Source organism: Nannospalax galili, unplaced genomic scaffold (genome assembly GCF_000622305.1).
Source record: "Nannospalax galili isolate Female #2095 unplaced genomic scaffold, S.galili_v1.0 scaffold41, whole genome shotgun sequence".
NCBI lineage: Eukaryota > Metazoa > Chordata > Mammalia > Rodentia > Spalacidae > Nannospalax > Nannospalax galili.
Window position 1 is genome coordinate 1,031,230 of NW_008344991.1, and position 22,206 is coordinate 1,053,435.

Below are 22,206 nucleotides of genomic sequence, written 5' to 3' on the forward strand. Positions count from 1 at the left end.
AGAGTAGCCTAGCTCACAATAGACTCTGAAGATCATCATACTTGTGGCCTCTCAGACTTTAGATCCCTCTTTTCCCAGATGTGTACAGAGATTTGTACACCTTTTCTTATTAAAAGTGTAAAATGCTCTATAGAACTGAGCATCAGAAATGTCCAGGGTTAGACATAGACAACCATCTCAAAAGTGAGGGAGCAGCAGCAGCAACTTCCTAGATACAAGAGCCCCTGGAGAACCGGATAGAACAGGATACTAAAGCTGACATCCTCTAAGGACAAAGTTTCCCTGGCACTCTAACTGGGATTATCACTCAAAGGAAATGACAGAAAGTTCCTTATTACCAAAAGGTTACCAAAATAACCAACTAGAATATATTACCTCATAATTTATTCTCATTCAGAATTAATAACAAGTAATATGCATTGATAATAAAAGACAGAGCAGACATCACCTTCCCCAAATACCACAGTCCAAAGCATTTCTGCATGCATATAGATAATATCTGAGTCAATTTCATTTTTACAACAAAACACCACAGACTGAATAATTCATGAGCAACAGGACTTTATGTCTCTCCGTCTCAAAGTTCAGAGGACTGAGAAGTTGAAGATCGAGATGCTGACAGATGTGTGTCAATGAGGGCATATTTGTTCATTCATGAATGGCATCTCCTACTGCATCCTATCATGGTGCGAAGGACAAGGGAGATTCTTTTTGACAAAAGTTTATTTTTAAAAGGGGGGAGCAAGCTTGTAAAAGCCAGGAAGGAGGTGCAGGACCATATGGAAGCAGAGTCCTACAAGCTCCTGGGGCACTGCTCATATGAACCTACAGCAATGGTGTCAGCATACACAAGTCCCATGCAAACTCAAGAAGACAAAAACCCAGCACAGAACTGTGGAAATGGGCAGCAGACCCCAATCTTAGTCAAAGACTTATTGGCAGCTGAGTACTGCCGGGTAAAGAAAAGCTGATCTTAAAGGAGGGACTCTAAATGGGCTGCCTAGACCCCAGTAGATGAACTTGCACTGAGGGACATCCGGGGACACTAACTTGACACAATAGGCCTTAACACAAATGACAGAATGTAGGAATTCCAGTGAAGGGACTTGGGAGGGTACCAGTGGGGACAGAGGTATAAAGATGATTAAGATTGGTTGAGATGTTCTGTATGAAATCCACAAAAATTCAATGGAAACATTTTTTTAAGTTAATTAAAATGGTATTAACAAAACACCTTAATTCAAAAGACATTAATTCCATTCATGAGAACTTCACCTTCAAGGCCTATTCATTTCCCAAAAGACCTTGCTAATACTTTCAGGATTCATATTTCAGTACAGGAATTTGAGAAAAACATTTAAACCATAGTATATGATAGAAATAATAGTCAAAATTTATGTAGCATTTACTGTGTGACATGTCAAGTACAGGTTTAAATTCAAGTCACTTAGTCCATGTAATGATGACTTGCCCCAAAGCTCAGGGTCATCGTGGAAATGGGCGCAGGGAAAGACTGCAAGAGCCAGAGGCGATGAATGGCTACAACAAAACAGTGTTTTCCGATGTAACAAGGCAGTTGCATATAGGAACTGACAGAAATTATAACAGCATGCGCAAAACCTGCTCAAGGTCCAGCCAGACAAAATCCTAGCACAGAGGAGGAGGAGGAGGTCAGCATGAAGCCCCACTCCTAGCTGAGGAACTATTTGCAATTGTTAGCTGCTGGAGAGGGGAAGTCAGTTTTCTTTAAGGGAGTGACCCCTGATAGTGACCCATATTCCAGGGGATGGCCCCACATCCAAGAGGATTTAGAGAATACAAATTAGAATCAATGGGCTTTCAAAATAAAAAGAACACAAAGTTAGTAGGGGAGTAGGGAGATGGGAGGGATACGAGAAGAGTTGGGGTAAGGGGAGAATATGATCAAAATACATGGTATGAAATACCCAACAAATTAATAAAAATATCACAAAAATAATAGTTGGCTTTCTATGAGAATTGCTATATCTTAGAAATACTTCTAAGGTAATTGTAAGGGCAGAATAAACAGTGATTTGGGAATGCAATATGTAATATGTGACATGTTTATTATGATTCCAAGTTCTCATAATGCTTTGGAAATGGGAATACAGAGCAGATACGGATTCTCCTTTGAAACCTATAGCAAAGCTAAGCAAGAACAGCACCAGATATTTGCCTTTCCTCTAAGATTGCCAAAATGTAAGAAAGAAATAACAGCTTTCAGCTTACCCTCTTTGGTTTTCTGAAACACAAAAGGAATTATTGATGGTAATTAGTAGAAAGGATGGAGAAAGGAAGGAAACATTAAAGACTGGGCAATAATTATTTGTATATTCAAAAGACTGAAATAAGCTTGCTATGTGTGATGGAGTACATATCCACTGGAGCGTTTCACTGGGCCTGCCCTATAGCTGACACCAGACCTGACAACCTAAAAGCAACAGTCAGAAGACAAAGAACTTGGATGATGTTAGGGGAAATGTTCATCTTCTCCATTTTCTTATGCCAAGAAGTGGAAGAAAACTTGAATAATAATCCTTAGAACAACACAACCAGGCATCAGACTTACTGTTCTCATTTACAATTTTATATCTCTGAAAGGTTGCAAGAAAAAGTACATTTTTCTCCAAGATTAATTTTTTAGCAAACTAGAATGTGCCTAAAGGAATCCACAAGTTGTAGTCATTCATACATGCACACAGAAAAGGTGAACGTTATTGACAACACATTGATAAATTGAAAGATAGCAGGCAGCTGGTTTTTGTGGGATTGCTTTGCTGTGCATTGAAATGACAGAAACATACTGTCTGTGGTTTCTCTGTATGGATTACATCTCCAGGAGCATAGAATTATGGAAAACAATGCTATTCTACTAAAAAAAATTGTACTTGTTTTGTGTATTCAATCAAACATGTTGGCTTAAGCAGGTTTAGTAATGTGATGGGAGACATATCACCTGGATATTCCTGGTATTTTAGACCCATGGGTCAGCTACAAAACAGTGGAGTTGAACGCTGGGAATGTTCGAGACGTTCCTGTTTCAAAATACATTCTTTTTAAGAAGTTATGTGAGCACCAAATATTCCAAGTTTTTCCTGGCCAGGTGCGCTAAAAAAGGCTGCTTAACTTACACTTGCAAAGGTCACAGCCAGAGTCAGCAGTGTCATCAGAGCATCTCACTAAGGAGTCTGTATCTTTCACTCACGATGCTCCTGTTCCATGTGAGTTTTGTCCAAGGTGGTCCACAACAATACCTAAGAAAAAGTCCCACTCTTGTAAAAAGTAAGGAATTTACTTCTACAATCAACTGCTTTATTGAACATCACCAAATAGTTTAGAGGCTTAGAAAGTCTGGCAGACATTTACGGCTAAACAGAAAACTGCAGTTGTTGAACATTCCTGTTAACATCTTATTTGGCCTACGTAAACTTCTGATTCAAACCACAAAGTAAAAACATCTTAGTCAAATATAGACATTGGCAGTTTTTCTCCAGTTGATCCATTTCAACAATTCCAGCCTGAAGGATTGGTATAATAAATAGGCATATTGAGAGCCATAGGTCAAGTGTCTTGCTCTGGTTTTCACACAATTCATTATTTTATCCCCAGTTACATGAAGGTGTATGAGATGTTAGAATTATTATCCTTTCTAAATGTGGGCAGTAGATTCAAGTTTGAAATGACAAGCAAACTAACACCAAAATGTACGTAGAAACTAGATTCCATCAACTAGAAATACATAATATATAGCATATTCTAAAGAAACCACATCCAACTATTGCTGTGATTTAACTTATAACATGTATCTTTGTTCACCATTCATTGTACAAACAATACTTTGCATTTGTAAAGCACTTCATTTTGAACATTTTGTTTAATACTTACAAAATCTCATTGGATAGATAGTGATAGTCTTACTTATATGAAAAAATTGGGTCTCAGCAAGGTTCAGAAGCATGACAAACAAGTAGCTTTGGACTGTGGATACTAGAGCTAAACCCACATCTTGCATATTTTGGGGATATTCAAATATCCCTAGCTGTCGCAGAAGTCACTCAGTCTCCACATAGAAGTGTGACAGTCACAATAGATTTTGGAGAAGTTTCAAATGCAAGACAACAGTAATTTGTAAAACTAATTATTAAAAATGGTTTTATAACACACTAAGTCCGTTAATGAGTTGATTTATAAATGTTGGACTCTCCTTATCTTGCTTGCAGTCCCCCAGGTTGAATCATGCAGAATGTTCCAGAACCTGAAATAGAATCTTTCTCAGAAAGAGGGAAACAGAATATGGGAATGAGAAATGAAGTCTTGCCTATTGTTGAGACAAGAGTTCTCAGGACTTTGTGAGTCTCTAGGGACAATCTGGTTTCTAGTATTAAAAACATCCAATAAAGAGAACTGAACCGTCTGGAAGACAGTAGCTTCCTTTACATACTTATATGAGAAACTCAGAAAAGAAAACATTTAAATTTCCATTCAGTAAGTCTAACCTCAAGCATAAGCATCCTGAGTCAAGAGAATATGAGATTGTCATCCAAAAGTAAACAAACAAAAAGCACCTCGTAATTAAATCAAATAACCTTTTCTAACTCCAATAATTATTTGTCTTTCAGCAGAGACATTATTTCTGCTATTCTATAGTTAAGTGCATATTTACTCAATATGAAACAATTGCTGTTTTGGGAAAGAATATTTGAGACTCTTTAAGATGTTTGTTAGATTTGAATTGTTATGGTTTGATCAACCATTGGGAAGGACAAGCCCTAAGAAGTGCAGCCCAGTGAGAGCTCTAAAGGTCATGGGGCATATCACCGAAAGGTGACAGAGGCTCCCCCTTGCCTCTTCCTTTTTCACTTCCATGCCATGAAGTGAATATTTTGTTCCATTTTGCATTTAACTCAGCATTTGCTGCCTTGCTACAGGCCCCAAAGCAACACCAACCAGCTAAAACCTTTGAAATTATGAGTAAAAATAAAAATTTTCTCTTTATACATTGATTATTTCAGTATTTGATATAGTGTTAGAAAGCTGACTAACACAATCAATGTTGGTCACAAGAGTTAGCCAGCTTATTTATGCAATTTCCTGAGAAAGTCTGTGGTTTTGTCTGATTAGACTGAAAAAACTCATATGCTTCCAACATTTGTATTTCCTACTTCTCAGTTCCATCAATTTAGTAAGTCAAAATGTCATCTTAGCATGTTAATGACATTTTCTTAAAATTTGTCTTACATTATTCCGGCAATAAAAACCATATGTATTAACTTATCTATTAAATATACTTAAATTTCTATATGCATATATTTTTGAATGAAATTCTCAAAAATATTTTAAAGATGGACTTTTTTAAATATTATAGGTTACATGGAAAGCATTTTTAAAGATTTTTTTAAAGATATATTGACTCCAAGGCTCACATGAGAAGTCAGTTCTATCACTGAGGTGACTGTTTCTTTCAAAATTGTGTCAGTTATTTAAGACATGCTTGTGATGAACATCGCTGACTGTCTTTTGTCTGTGCTTTTTAAGATACCTGAGACTGAATGGAACAATGATAATAAGCTTGGATACAAGCTCTGAGAGAAGTGAAGGGCCTCCCTAAGCTTCCAGTACTGTCACTGCCATCACGTGGTACCGAGTTCATTAGTAAACATATTCAAAGTCCCAACACATTGTCAGCATCATCATTCAATTAACTCTAACTATGGTAAAAAATAGACAACCTCTTTGATTTATACCAAAATTGCATAAAACAAGTTTCTAGGCTAAGATGGTAATTAAGCAACTGTTTCATCTGGCCAGTTCTGATCACACCCAATTTCAAAAATCAAAATCTCAGCCTGAAATACAAGGACTAGCCATCCTCAGAGTCACTGAATTACGGTGAATATTATATACAATCCCAAATGCTGAAATCCTTCTGATACTATTTTTGGCCACTTAGCCTTTTGACGAGAGTATGTCCAGTTGATGGATGGCCCTGAACAGGAGTTATGTGATCTCTGGCCTTTGTGTGATAGAAAGCATGTTTTGGAAAAACGGTCCTTATATAATCCATCATGAAATGATCTTTCAACTTATCTGTTGTGACTCCAGCCTTCCTGCACCAACATAAATATGCTTCAGATCATGTGAGTCCCAGTTCAGATGAAATTCTGCATTTGGCAATCCACCCACCATTGCCAGCTGGAACCTCCTTGAGTTAACACACATATTTAAAATCCAGGCCCAGATATGGACAAGCTAATTGTTGACCACAAATCGTGTATGTGAACAGAGCAGATGTGGCACTCTGCTATAGCCAGACCTACAACGCAGGCAAGCAGGATTGGGAGAGAAGGCCCAACTGTACTGGCCCAACACAGCCAAATATGTCCCACTAATTGGTGCTAAATAGAACATTCACGGTAACAAAGTGGGAGTTTTGTTGTTTTGTTTTTTCTTTTGTTTTGTTCAGAAACCACACCACAGGCTGAACATGTTTTCTCACAATGTTTGTACAAACGAAAATCACAGGAGAAAGATCTTGATGAGTTAATAATAAATAAGTACATAAATAAATAATAAATAAACCACCTTTTGCTGTTTGAATCATGATTTGGCATATCAAAGATTTCATTTCTGTTTCAGGTGCGATTTCACAATCATGAAGAAGCCAAACTCTCAGTGCGCAAGTTACTTAAAATATGATTCTTAAATCACTCACTCTCCCCATTTCAGATAGCACACAGTGAATGATCTGTTTGCAATAATAGGCATAGAAGCCCCCCACTTCCTGCTAGCTAAGTGAACACTAATACCAGAACTGCTGTGTTTACTTTACACCTGAATTCCACTGTGGTGAGTATTGGGGAGATTCATATTCCAAGAGACGATTCCAAATGGCATTCTGGCAAATGACAAAGAATACAAATGTAGTTCATTTTTTGTATTAATTTATAGGCAGCCTTGTCCCAAGTCCCTTGGGCATTCTAGCAAAATTAGGAAAGAGAAAAATAACTACAAACACTTCCAAGAGAAACATATCCCAATAAAACTAAGATCGGGAGCTCAAAATAAACGGTGCTATAATGAAAACCAAAAAGTAGGAAAGAAAAAACAAGCTTTACGTTCCTCGGAGTCCTCGAGGCTGAAGATGCGATTAGCCAATTAACAGTTACAAAGCAGTTGAAAGCTTATTTCCATGCAAGTGTTGTAAATTTAGAATACAGCCAGCAGGAAGGACTTTCGCTCTGCAAGCTGTTCCTAGAAACTGAGGCAAGGCTCAAAAAACACGTGCATTGCTTAATGCGTATCATAAATTTTTTAAATAATCTACATAAACCAGCAGACTTGTGCTACACAAAAACCTGAACAATTCCATCTTTACTATAAGGAGATTACTGGCTTTAAAAAGGAAAACTAGGAAGCTAGAGAGATGGCTCAGCAGTTAAGACAGCATAGTATTCTTGCAGAGGACCTGAGCACCATTCCCAGAACCAGTACGAGGTGGCTCACATCTGCTTTTAACTCCAGCCTAGACTGGATCCAACACCCTCTCCTGACCTCTACTGACACTGGCACTCTTGTGCACATACCCACACAGAGGTATACATGCACACATAATTTTTAAAAAGAGAAACTAGACAGACAGAAATCATGGTATTAAATGAAAGGAAGAAATAATTCTTTAAAATATTAAAGAGTTAATTAGCTATATCACTGACTTATCTAAGAGTGAAGATAGGACAGGGTTTTCACATAGAGCTTCTACAATGGTATGTCATCAATCTCAAAATATGTCCATATGGAATCTTTCACTAAAGTTTAATTCATGGTGCTAATTGAAGTCTGGATTTTGCAGGTCCTCTTTATAGGAAGTAAAAGAAAAAAGGAAACAGAAAATGAAATGCTGAATATTGTTGATGTGCAGTTACCTAATTGTTGATGTGCAGTTACATACATTGATTCTGTCCCTCCATGTTTTTAAGCACTGAAACTAAGAAATCAGCATTTAACAAATAGTCAAGTTGTTGAGGCCTCAATTCAGGCAAAGCTGCCAATGCTCCATAATCATGTGGAAACCATTCAACAGTAATTTTAACAAGCTTAGCCTTCTCTGAATGCCTGAAACTCAAATGTGAAAGCAAGAGGGAAATAAAACTCAGAATACACTATCGGCAAATATGCTCAAGGTTATAACTGAATAGATTGTGGAGTCTGTGCCAGCCAGCACTGGAAAATATAAATTGAAATTTTATTCCTATTAAGATTCAAATTTAACTGCCATGAATATATTTGTGAAGAAGTGGCATAGTAGCTCTCAAACCAGTATTTACATAAAAGAGCAATGAAAGTATATCTGTACTTTTTATGGAATCTTAAGACATAATCCTTAGAATTTTATTTCTAAAGTAGATAAAAATAAAACCAATCTTATGGGTACAAGACCAGGAGCCACGAGCTTCCTGGTTCAGCCTTCTCCTCAAATCGTAATTATTTACTTATTTTATTCCCTATACCATTGTAAGCTCCGGAAAAGCAGAGATTATTCCTGCTTTGTTTCTTTTTACATTTTAGTGATGTGTACCGTCCTTGGCATTCGTTTTAAGAAATAAATGCTGAGGAAATAAAGGAAGGGGGAAAGAGAGGGAAGAAACTCAAGCTCAGAATGTCAAAGCAAGATCTGTTGCATGTGACCATTGATATTTGTGGATGTGCTCTAGGCAGGAGAGGCGAAGGAGGTGGATGGGCTTTAAAAGAAAAGAACAAAGAAAGATTCACGAAGGCATCTCTGTGGCGCTCTGCACATTTCTTTGCTGTAACAACATCACATTTCACGAGGCTGGTGACTATTTCTACTGGTTTGTGTCTGTGTCACTTTTCAGAGCACCTGACACATACTCACTAATGCCCACTGAATGAGCTATCTCAGTATGTGTATTCCGGTTTTGTGGAAAAAGCATTTCATTATGAGATTTTCATCTGAGATACATCAGTGCATATATGAATTAGTATGTACAGGAAAACACACTAGAGAATTTATTGGGAAATAAATGTATCCTTTATTCAGTGCACAGTCATTAGAATAATAACCTCTCTACTGGGAGAGGGAGAGTTGGTGTTCAGACACAAACTTGGCTCAATAGACATGAATATATATGACAGAGTACATGAAAACCAGTGGGGGTACTATAAGATGGTGTATGGGGTATAAACATGATCAAAATATAGTATATGAAGGTTGAAAAATCAATAAAAATTGTGATGAAATTACTGCTGGATATTTCTGTATTTATTATTTATATGTATGATGGTGGGCCATAGGAGTTTATATATACTATACATGTGTCAATACTCACAAAAGCCAAAAGGCATCAGATCTCCTGGAAATGGAATTACAGATGATTGTGAGCTGTCTGATGTGGGTTCTAAGAAACAAACCCTGGTCCTCTGCAAGAGCAGTAAGTACTCTTTACCCACTGAGCCACCTCTCCAGCCCTCAAACATATTTTTATAATTAACAGAATCTGTAAATCATCTACACACCAAAAAAAAACGTAAAAGGACAATTTTAAAAATCATTTTATTTGTCAAACTGGTGAAAATTTTATACACGAACATATATAAACACATATTTATTCAAATAAAATTCTGAAAGCCATTTAGATGTACTTAAAATAGTAAAGATTCTTTTTACAACAAATGATCATAGTAATGTGAAATCTTCCCATTTCTCTGTGACTTTGGATGCATTGTAATATTCCTGACTGTTGACTTATGTATAGATTGAGAATGTTTCCTTCCCAGTGGAATAAATTTATATTAAAATGAAAAGGAATTTTGTTCTGAGGGTCTATAAATTCAGCTATTCGATATATTTTAACTCCTGACTTAAAATCATTTATTTTTTGTAGAAAGTAAATGATTCTCACTTAAAGGGCACAGAAAAGAAGAAAAGGAATGTTCTTAACAGTCTATATAATGAGAATTTTGTTAACATTCAATTCTATCTGATTCTTTGCTGTTGCTCCTGCTGTTCTTGTTCTTGGGTATGTAATAGGAAAATAATGACTAAAGTCACATACCCAACATGCCACAGGGGAATAGCTAGTGAGCCTTTAAAGTCCCATGCTGTCATTGGCATCCACAGTGGAGTGGATTAGAAATCATACTTAACTATGTTATGAAATTTTATGATCACACGAAGTGAAAAGGTGCCAAGCACCTTTGAAGACAAAACCAAAACCCAAAATGATTTTGACAAATTAAAATAACAAATACTTGCCAGGAAAGCAGTGAAGAAAGAAAAATAAATACCTGTCATGAGCTCAAGATGGAAGGGAGCGGATCTACAGCGCAGCTTGAGAGGCACCATTGTGACTCATGACCCGAACATAAGTCAGCTGCTCATGGATATTATTTTTAAGCCAGCAAGATAGAGGAAGGCATTAACAAGAACATAACAGGAGACAACTGTGAAGGAACAGTCCCCCTGAGCATTGGTCAAGCATTTGTTAGAGTACTAGAGAGTTTGAAGTCCAAAAAGTAAACAAGAATATGAAAACTTGGAGAGGAAGGAGAGGAACGCAACAAAAAAAGATAAAAAAGTTCAAATAAAAAGGTCTGCAGAGGCCTGGAATTCATAGAGAAGCGCTTGCAAAGGGTGAATTTCCTTAATGCTTGGATAGCTACATGTTTTTCCAGAAACTTAGCACTGGTTGAGATTCTGCAGTTGTCTCTTGGGTCCCTTACAGTCTTTTTGTTACAATGGACAGGTTGGCGGTGGTAAGTAGGATGGAAAGAAGTATTGGTTTCTAAACTGTGTCAGTTCATTAATAATAAAAAATTTTCATATCACCATCTACAGAACACCTTTTATTAAACCTAAAGTTAAAATGAGTTTCCCCTGTCAAAACCCTTTTCTTTTCATAGCCCCCTACTTTAATGATATGATTATATATCCAAGTCACCCAAGGCTGACAATGAGTCATCTTTGACTTTTCCATCCTCCTTATCAACCTCACTCAACCATGAAGTCCCACTGATTCTACCAACTAGAGTCTGCATCCACCCCGTTCTCTCCATTCCCCCGTTATCATCCTCGGGATCCTCATTATCTCCTCCTTGGCTACCTCTGTGTATATTCTAGCATCACGCTTTCCTCCAAATTATTCTTCACACTATTTTCATTTTCAAAAATTCAATGATGCCTGGCCTCTGATTCAAGACTTGAGTTGGCTCTGTGCTTCTTAAGGAATCAAACCAAAGCTTTTTAGTGTGACCTGCAAAACCGCTCATGTCCCTAAACTAGTTGCTGGCCTCAGTCCCTTCACCTCCCTTCCAAGTACCCTGTATTCTAGCCACAGTGAAAATTCCCAGTGTCCTGTGTTCTAGTTTCCTTTTGTGCTTAATAATATTGCAATGAACTTTTTCTTCTGTAGCTCCTCTCTTTCCTATCTCTTAAATTCCTAAGTATTTCTTTTGGTTTCTGAACACTCATGTCAGATGTTACATCTCTGCAAAAAGTTCCATAAAACTCAAGTACCAAACCCAGGTTAGAGTCCTCATTTATACGCAACCTTGTGCTTTATTTCAGGAAAAATATTTTTTGTTCTCTGTTATATGTATCAATTTTTCAGCATTCAAACTGTGAGCCTCTTGGAAAATAGAATATATGATTTGTTTCGATAGATACTCCTTTAAAAAGAAGTCTCCCAACTTGGCCAATGTCTGCTGATGTCTCATCACTCACTATCTTAAGTGAGCCTGTTATGTCATATTTATCTTTGTATAATTACTAAATAAAATGTAAAAATCAACTTAGCATCAATCACCAAACTTGAAAATTCTCATAAGTTTCTGTTTATAAGCTAATTTAAAATTTCATTGCTAATGAAAATGTGTTCTAAATAAACTACAATGTACTCCAGTAACACGGGCCCATTGGCTCTGATTGTGTATCTGCAACTGAGCCTGGAAAAAAAAATATGTCAATTCAATCATATCTATGGAGCTGAAAAGAATAACTATGCACATAAAATATGTGCGGTGCTAGGAAACACCACACACACACATACACACACACACACACACACACACACACACACTACCCACATGCACACATAAAAAGGAATAAACCACATTTAGATTAGAACATGTATTCATTCAACAAACATTTTCATTCACCTTACTTTTTTTTTCCTCATGGCATCTTGTGAGTGCAATGAAATCACCAGTCATATATCTAACTGTTCCTGTCCTGCCTCTTCTGGTAGAATATGGGAAGGTGGGACGTATGGCTGTCATCTGAGTCCTTAGCCCTAACAGGTGCCTGGTGCATAGTTTGCACTTAGCTATTTTTTTCAATTCTCGTTTCTTTAAAAAATATTTTATTATGTTTAATAGTGTGTGTGTGTGTGTGTGTGTGTAGGTCAAAGAACAACTTTGGGGGAGGGGTCAGTTTTCTCCTTCCACCATGTGAATCTCAGGGATTGAACTCAGGTCGTCAGGCTTGGTCACAGCACCTTTACCCTCTGAGTCATCTAACCAGTCCGTTGGGTATTTTTTGAATTGATAAATCAGCACCAGTTATCTGTGTGACACTGCAACAGGAATTCCCACAAGAGACTGGGATGGTTCTGACACCAGGGGCAGCTTCTAGAGAAGACCCTTCTGCATACCCTGATGGAGAGGCAAGCAGGGGAGAAAGGCACAGAAGACAGGGACAAAGTGCTCAGTTAAGAGACCCAAAGGGCCAAAGTAGGAATAGATGCTCATGCCCTTAAAAATTGTAAAACTTTTATTTTGCTTAATGGTTATCCAAAAGACAAGATGTTTTGAAAAGCTACTGATTAGACATAAGGCCAGCTAAAGAGGAGACAATGATGCTACTCACGAGAACACTTACTAATCCATCTTCCACTGGATGCTCAGATGAGGAAAAATCCAGGTCATTTCAGAATGTGCCCTTTCACAGCTGGTTCCTGATAACACAAGCTATTGGAAATCAAAACTGTCTATCTGTTTTTGACCCGGATGTTCCTCTGACCCTGTGATGACAAGCCACAGACCCGCCTCCATTCTACGCTCTGCAAAGAAGCCACTCCCCTTCCCTCTTCCAGCCAATCTGTTGACCATAGCCACTTGCAGGGGAAGGGCTAAGGATATAAAACCTGGGAAAACCAGGAGGGTGGTCTCTAGCCATTTTGTAAAGCGTCCGGAACCACAGGATTTATGGCTGGGTGTGGGCTTTTGAACACAGCCATGAATGGGGGGGTGCCCGCTTGTCTGTAAGTAAACCCGTACCCCAAGCTCAGTTACCAAGTCCAATAAACTCGTTAACATTCTTCAAAAAAAAAGAATAAACCCTTTAAGTTAATGAAATATATTTACAGTAACTATGTCTACCTAATTATAGATCAGCCTCATTTATAGCTTACTAGCACTTCTAAGACAGTACAAAACACTTTCATATGTGTGCCAAGTCTGTATTTAATTTTTTTAGATCAAGACTAGCTGACTAAATTTACATATAAATTAACCTTATTCATACATTCAAGCTAAAATAAAATCTAGACTAAATTCCTTACCAAAGAACCAATCCCCCCCCCGTTCATATAAGTGTACTTTGCCATGCCTCTATTCATTTACTCAACATTTTTGAGATTTGTCCACAATGTTTATTCACATCATTTCTTTGTGCTATACAATATTTGGTGGCACATGTATGTTCCTTTCATTATCCTACTCTCCTACTGATAGATATTTCTGTTATTTCCAGTTATTGTCTGTTAGAATAAAGCTGCATCTTGTTTCAGGTCAGCCTGTACCGCATTAGGTCTTATATTGAAAACAAACAAAAGGCTGTAACTTACAAACATGTTCATTTCTCTTGGGTAAGATTAGGGAGTAGGTACCTGAGAAGAATGTCCAAGATGGATTGAAGGAATTACTGAACAAATTTAACTCAAAAGCAACCATCAATCATGTATACAGAGTAGTTGTGTCAGATACTAGGAAAGTACTTTTAGAGGCAATCACTCATGCATTGTAGGTGTTGTTTGAGACACGGGGAGCTGCTGCCCCTTTAAATGACTGTTACTGTTCCCTGAAGTTTTTATTTGATTGTTTGGCTGGTGGACTGGTTGGTTGGTTGGCTGGCTGGCTGGCTGGTTGGCTGGCTGGTTGGCTGGTTGGTTAATTGGTTAGTTGGTACATCACCCGCCAGAGAAACACCAGCAAGACAACCAAAATCAGTATCATTCTGACTCTTTTTCAGGTATCTTCACTCAGTATAATAACAAATTCTTCATCCTGGAGCAATCATACTTTTCTGAACATTTGGTGTGTAAATTCAAGCTGAGTATGCCCCAGAACAGGCCCTTTCTAGGTGTGATGACACTTACTTAAGTGAATACCTGCTTCCCTCATACCCGCCTCTTGATTCTTTGAGGAAATGGTGACCATAGCGGACTTCAGAATTTGAGTCCAGAGCCATGTTTTACTTTTCATGAAAGCAAGAAGAAATCAGTATTTTTGGAAGACCATTAAAGGATCTGCAGTCTCCATCATGCATATCAAGTATACTGGGTCTAAAAAGTATATTAGCAATTGACAAACAGCACATGAGGTCTTATTCACAGAAACTGACACTGATAAGCCTCTGTGAGCATGTATGTGTGTTCAGTTCTCTTATTTATTTTGTTTTGATGAACATACAAGTAATAGAGTCCCTTATTGCATTTTCAAACATATTTAGTTCTATTGGACCGTGCCCTCACCCCCACTGGATCCCCTCCCTGGCCCTGTACTCCTATAATCCCAGTTTGTACCCTTCTGTCCCAGTATTCGCCCTTCCACTTTCATATTACATGTATTCTAAACCCTCCCCAGCCCACCCTTAAAGTCTCACCTTTCCCCTCTCATGGGCTCCTTTTCCATTTTCCTGGCCTCTGCCCACACACACCCCCACATCAATACGCATACATAAAACTTAGAAGCTAAGAGTCACATATGAGGAAGTGTAGTATTTATCTTTCTGAGCATGGGTTACCTCACCTAATATATCTTTCTACCCCACTCAAAATAGAATGATTGATATTCACCTTTGGTTGAGCTAGACGCTAGGATAATTTAAGGTTTAATGTTACTGTCACTCAGAAATGGCCAGAAAAACTGCAAATTCTATGTTATTATTACCTAAAGTTCCCTTAAGCAGTTAATAAAATGACTTCATTTTCATGCTAATCCTGGTCCTGCTGCACGGCTTCATCAATAAGGACTCCCTGTATTACATGGAGAGAGATGCACAGGAAAAACAGTACAGGCCTTATGCCTTTATGCTATTGATGTTGATTGAGATAACCTACTTCTTGAGCTAAACTTGGTAAATTCTGTCTTCTTAGAAAATGTCCATTTCATTAGACTTTCACGTATACGGTGTAAAATTAGTCTTACTATTCTCTTATCAGATAATTTCCTTGCTGTTGCTCAGAATCACTCCCCTCCCCTCCTCAATCTTTTCCTCCCCTTCCTGTCTCCTCTCCTCCCCTTCCCCTCCCTTTCCTGTCTCTCCTTTCTTCTCCTCCCTTCCTCACATCCCCCCACCCCTTGATAAAAGATTATGCTAGCTACTTGAAAGACCAAGTTTTGTTTTCAACTACGGCTACTACTTCTGTTCTACTTAATTATTTTGGGGTTTTAGCTTTATTAATTCTTTAAATGTTCTCTGGGTTTGTTTCACTATTTTTTTTTAATTTCATAAAAATCTAATTTATTATACTTTTGATAAATAAATGTGAAGAGACTATAAAAAAAGTCCTTGTAGATTTGTCTACTAAAATATTATAATGTATAATTAAATTATAGTAATTACTAGAAAACTGGCTAGGAGGGAGAAGTTGCCTGTGACCTCTGCCATAAGTTCCCTGACTCTCCAGTACCTCATGTATAAATGAACACTTAAAATGCAAAACTAATCTACTAATTTGTAAGTAATAGAGTGAACATAGATTCATAGAAACAACTTTTGTTAAATCCAGAGTGTTTTCTATAGCATACTCCAGAATAAGCAAATGGGCCGTTTCTTTGGTTGATAGCCAACCACCTCTTCCAGTTCAGATTGTTTCCCCATGTGAAGAGTGTTAGCTCTATGATGTCATTGCTGTTTGCACGTTCCACCACAGGCTCCCAGGTGACCTTCCACAGCCCTCCTTCCAACAGGCATTCAGTTACCCAACAAAACTAGTTTTTCCTCTATTCCTAGTTTCACTTCAAAAGGCAACAGAAAAAGGCTTTCTGTTCCTCCCCATTCAAGAAACAGCCGCATCTTCTCGTGCAGTGTCAGCCCTGAGACTCAGTGGTGAAGGTCAGAGTGAACGGATGGCCGTATTGGGTGCCTGGTTGCCAGGGCTACCTTCAGCTCTGGCAGAGTGGAGATTGTTGCCATCAATGACCCTTTTTTTTGACCTCAACTACATGGTCTGCTTGATTCCACCCACAGCAAGTGTTGGGGACCCCTGTTGTGTAAAGTAGCAGTCTCCTCACATCCGGATAGCCCACGGGGCTCGGCGTTCTATGCAGAGACTCCTTTTATCAGCAGGGTGCCTTCCTACTCTCTTCCTGACTCATCTTTGAAGTAGCCGTCACAGAAACATGACCTCTGGCTCTGAAACTGCCAGGTTTTCCTGTGTGATAATCAGGCAGTGTCTGGCAACCCGTCAGAAGCCCACCACCACATGTAAATAGGGCATCCTAAAAGCACCTGTCCACTAAGGCTCTTGCCACTGCCCCCACAGTATAAATATCCTGGTTTCCCTTTAATAAATCAAAGCTGCATCAGGAGCTGTGTCTGAAGCTGTATCACTGAACCCTGCATCTTCCCGGAGGGAGCTTTCTCTTCATAAGCAACGACTCAGGAAGACCCTGCTTTCGCAGTTTCGCACCTGCCCTCGTGACCCAGCGGCCAACGGATCTCGAACCCAGAGGGAGTGCCAGTAGCTTGGAACGGAACCCGCCTGGGAGTGCAGCGATCAGTAGAGTCGCCAGCACCCAGGAGTCACAGAGACCCACAGCAACGCGGTGCAGGACACATGCGCACCCCAGCAACGCGAAGAGCCAGGGACCCAACGTGCGCACCGCAGCGGCCCGTGGGAGACCGGTGCCACGCCCAGCAGCTGGCGCTCCGAGATCCCTGCGACCCCATAAGCAAGTGCCACCATACAGTCAAGGCTGAGAACAGGAAACTTGTCATCAACAGGAAGGGAAAGACATCTCCATCCTCCAGGAGTAAAATCCCACCAACATCAAATGGGGTGATGATGGTGCTGAGTATGCTGTGCAGTCTATTGGTGACTTCACTACCATGGAGAAGGCTGGGGCCCACTTGAAGAGTGGAGCCAAAAGGGTCATCATCTCTGCCCTTTCTGCTGATGCCCTTCTGTTTGTGATGAGTATGAACCATGAGAAGTGTGACAACTCCCTCAAGATTGTCAGCAATGCCTCCTGTACCTTTACTACCTAACCCTCACTACCTAACCCTCCTGGCCAAGGGCATCCATGAAAACTTCAGCATTGTTGAGGGACTCATGACCACCATTCATGCCATCACAGACACCCAGAAAGTTGTGAATGGCCCCTTGGGGAAACTGTGGTATGATGGATGTGGCGCTGCCCAGAACATCATCTCTGCCTCCACTGGTGCTACCAAGGCCATGGACAAGGTCATCCCAGAGCTGAATGGGAAGCTCATTGGCATGGTCCTCCATGCTCTTACACCCAACATGTCTGTTGTGGATCTGACCTGCCGCCTGGAGAAAGCTACTAAATACAATGACATCAAGAAGGTTCAGTGATGCTGGCTTGCATGGAGCACACCCTAAAGGGCTATTTGAGAGGACCAGGTCATCTCCTGTGACTTTAACAGCAATACCCACTCTTCTACCTTTGATGCTGAGGCTGGCATTGCCCTCAATGACCACTTTGTCAAGCTCATTTCCTGGTATGACTATGAGTTTGACTACAAGTTTGGCTATAACAACAGAATGGTGGCCTCATGGTCCACATGGCCTCCAGGGAATAAGAAGCCCTGAACCAGCAAGAGAAAGAGAGGGGCCCTCAGCTGGGAGTCCCTGCCCCAACTCAGCCCCCAACACATTGAGTATCTCCCTTCACAGTTTCTATCCCAGACCCCCAGAAGAAGGAGAGGGGTTTAGGCAGCCATACTCTCATGAATACCATCAATAAAGTTCTCTGCATTCCCTCCCCCAAAAGACAACAAAAAAGTTGAAATAAAGATTTATTGACTGCAGGTGCTATATAATGCTTCACAATTTATGTAAATTATTCTCTCCTACAGGGAGATTGAAATCTCATAAAGTAAATGGAATATTACACAAGTAACTAGAAAATAAGGTGGACTATAATAGGTATGTAAGTATAGACGTATTCACAAAAAAGATATCAACAACAAAATACCCACATTTAAAGAGAACTTAGTATGTGCCTACTGCCATTCTAAGTGCTGTGTTCAGTATATTTGATACTCATAACTACCCATTGAGATGAGTACTACTATCTCCATTTTTTAAAGATGAGGCACAGAGATTAAGTAACAAGTTCAAGGTCACAACAGCTGGGAATTGTCAGACCAAGAGACCAGAACAATAAGAATTCAATTACTGTAAAACACAAAGGAAATCTCTAAACTTTGATGTCAAATTAAACATCATAAAGGGACAGCTTCATGAATCACTCAAAACATAATACTGAGAATTCTTTAAAGTCTCCTTCGCTTTTCATATTTCACGGATTAAACATATGATTTCTCAAATACAACTGCTTGACATTAAACTCATTTTCTCATTAATTTTGTTTTTCCATACTTTCATCATGACTTTTGCACTAGTACTGTTTTTTTTTACATAATCAGAAGTATTACAGACAAAGGGTAAAGTGGACTTTTACAGACTAGCCTGGAAATCTAATAATCAGATTTCTAAAATTCCACTTACAAACATTTGAAACTGTGTCTCCTGTGAACTGAGAGCACATATGCAGCTGTGTTAGGTGGGATGTGTTTCACAGTAGGCTGGGTACTAGAGGAGACAAAGACCCTGCATCCTGAGAACTTTTCATATCATTTCCCATGTAGACTCTGCCCCTTATGAGTCTTTAGCATACGACAAGGCATAAGACAAGTACATAAATAATTTAAGGTAAATGAGCTAAACACCATTCAATAGAAACAGGAAAGTTAGAGAGTCAGTGTGCACAAAATCTGTGTTGGACATTGTAATGGTTAACGTTGATTGTCAACTTGATAGAATCTAGAATCGCCTGGGAGATGGGTCTCTGGGAATGCCTGTGGGAGATTATCCAGATTGCATTTATTGGTGTGGGAAGACCCACGCATAGTGAGTGGCACCATTCCCTGACTGAGACTGTGGACTAGCTCAGTGGGGAGAGGGAGCTGAGCAGCAGCATATACTCATCACTCTGCTTGCTGATTGTAGATGTGATGTTTGCAGCTGTTGCAGCTCCTGCTCTTCCCTGCCATGGTGGATTGCATCTTTGAACTGTGAGACAGAATAAACTCTTTCTTAAGTATTTTGTCTGAGTATTTTATCACAGCTACACAAAAAGAAACTAAAAGAGATGTCCATTCATTGAAGAAGACCTTTGACAGCAAGCTACGGACACACTTCTAGGAACTCTGGGCATCATTTGACAAGTGTTCTCACTGTCAAGTAACTGGCATTGACTACATTTTGTATTGTTAAGCAATACAAGGTGAGGGAGTTTCCTTCAAAAAAAGAAAACCTATCCTTCCTCCAAAGCCAGCATGTTTAAATCTGCCTCTGCAGGTACTAACATCCTTTAATGTCATAAGAAAATAGCTATCTCCTTTCAAGTTAAATCACTCTAATCAAATCAAATTTACTACAACTGCAGCACGTTGTACCTGCTCATTTTGACCAAAAATGGAAATAAGTGCAGTGACTGACTACCAGAGTCACAAAACTTTTAACACCTTTTCTCCCAATTTTGAAATGAAGCATTTGCTTCTATTTCTTAAAAGACTACTTTAGAGCACTCTTTGGGGTCCATGGCATATGTGTCCTGCCCCACACATGAATAGTTTTCCCCGTTTGCAAACACCCCCAAGTGAGTGGTGTGTGTTACAGCTGAACCTGCACTGACACGTTATTTTTACTCTAACACAATTGCTTACACTGAGGTTCACTCTTTGTATCTTCCCAGTTGGACAAATGTATAATAAGGTGCGTCTACCATGATCATGAATTGCAGAGAATATTTCACTAACCTAGAAATCATTCCTACTCTGGAACCTTGAACCCCCCACCTCCCAGGCCCTGGCAACCACTGGTCTTTCTCTGTCTCCACAATTGTACCTTTTTTAAGAATATGCTATAACGAGAATCAAAGGGTGTGGAGCTTCTTCACCCTGGCTCCTTTCTTTCCCTTCTATTTTAAGTTACTGTTTTTCAAAGCAAATTCGATTTTGAACAGTCTTCTGGGTAAGTGCAAGTTTCCGTTAAAACAAACATCAGAAATTATTCTAACTAGGGGTAATGTCAGTGAGACGCTGGCTAGAGGTGCCTGGAATGATTCCCACCGCAAAACTGAACAACAAAAAGAAAGGACTGCTATTCCACTGGAATGTTTGAGGTAGAACCATGCTGGCTAGAGGTGCCTGGAATGATTCCCACCGCAAAACTGAACAACAACAAAAAGAAAGGACTGCTATTCCACTGGAATGTTTGAGGTAGAACCAGAGTGCTGTGGGAATGGAGCTGAGATGGCTTGAAGCTCAGTGACCCCCTTGCAATAAGGGAAGTGAGCACTCACCATCCCATCCCTCCAATCAAAGTCAACCCCGAAGCAAACAGGCTTCAGAGTGGGAAATGGGCAGCCAAAGGCACCCAGCAGTCCTGGTTAACATCATGGACATCTGAAGTGTTGGCTGTAGCTCTCACCGTCCCTGAGCCACATGGAGGGTGTTGCTGAGGAATCTACACTACATCATTGCCCAACCACTTCATTCTCTCCCCAACCCAGGTCCTGCTGCAGGGGGTCATCATGAGACTTTGCCCATCCAGAGTCCTATGAAGCCCAGCCCACCCACCCTGGGCCCAGGAAGGAGCAGGAAGCCTATCCTGAACAACTTGAACTCCCAGGGTTTTGGGAAGCAGTTGGGTGAGCCCACATGTCTTCCCACTTCCCAATCCTGAGTGGACTCAGCCACTCTGCAAGAGCTCCTACACGCCTCCAGCCCCCAAGAGACAGCCAGATGCCAGAAGCAGCTGTGCAGCCTTGCAGCTCAATGTCACAAGGCCAGGAGAAAGCATGTATGGAGTCCATGGACACTGACAAGCGCCTCTCCCCGGCTCACCAGTACAGCCTGGCCCCTGAATGGTCTCTGTTCTACTTTTATCACTGTTGCTGGGATAAATACCCTACAATAGGCAACTTAGAGAAATGTGTCTTTGTCTTACAATTCCAGGTTACAGTCCACTATTATGGAGATGTCAAGATGGGAACTTAAAGCATCATATCTGCAGTCAAGTGCAGAAAGAAAATAAGCACATGCATCCTTGCGTGCTCTCAGTGAGCTTCTCCCTGCACATACTGTTCAGGACCACCTGCCCAGGGAGGCCCACCAGCCTAGGGAGTGGTGCTTCCTAAACTGGGCTGGGTCTTTCTATATCAACAGTCAGGTCAATCCTCAACAGACATGTCCCCTGACTAACCTTGTATCTAGATAATTCTTTATTAAGATTCTCTTCCCTGGTGATTTTAAGTTGTATCAAGATAATAGTTAAAACTAACCAGCATACCCTCAGACACAGACGGGCCCTCCACCCTCACTACCAGACATACCCACCTGGGCCTGCTAGAGCAGCCCCTCCCAAACACAGTCCTCAGAAAATGAAAGGTACCTCACATTCATAGGCCTGCATGCCACACCCAGAAAACTGCCTAAGAGAACTTCTCCCAGTTGTCACAGTGGGCTCAAAGCTCCTCAACACAAGTCCCTGTGATAGCCACAGGTGTTAGCCACATTTATCTCAGCAGAACTACAGGCATAGCATGCCTCATGGAACACACCCAACTGATACTCTAGGACACAACTCCAGGGGTTTAGGCCAAATTCTAGCCCTGCCAGGGCTATTTCAT

General features: G+C 40.0%; 1 pseudogene; it reads left to right on the forward strand.

Annotated features, from left to right (window-relative positions):
• Positions 1-17,099: 17,099 nt before the first annotated feature.
• Positions 17,100-17,861, forward strand: LOC103740613 (annotated as a pseudogene).
• Positions 17,862-22,206: the final 4,345 nt, after the last annotated feature.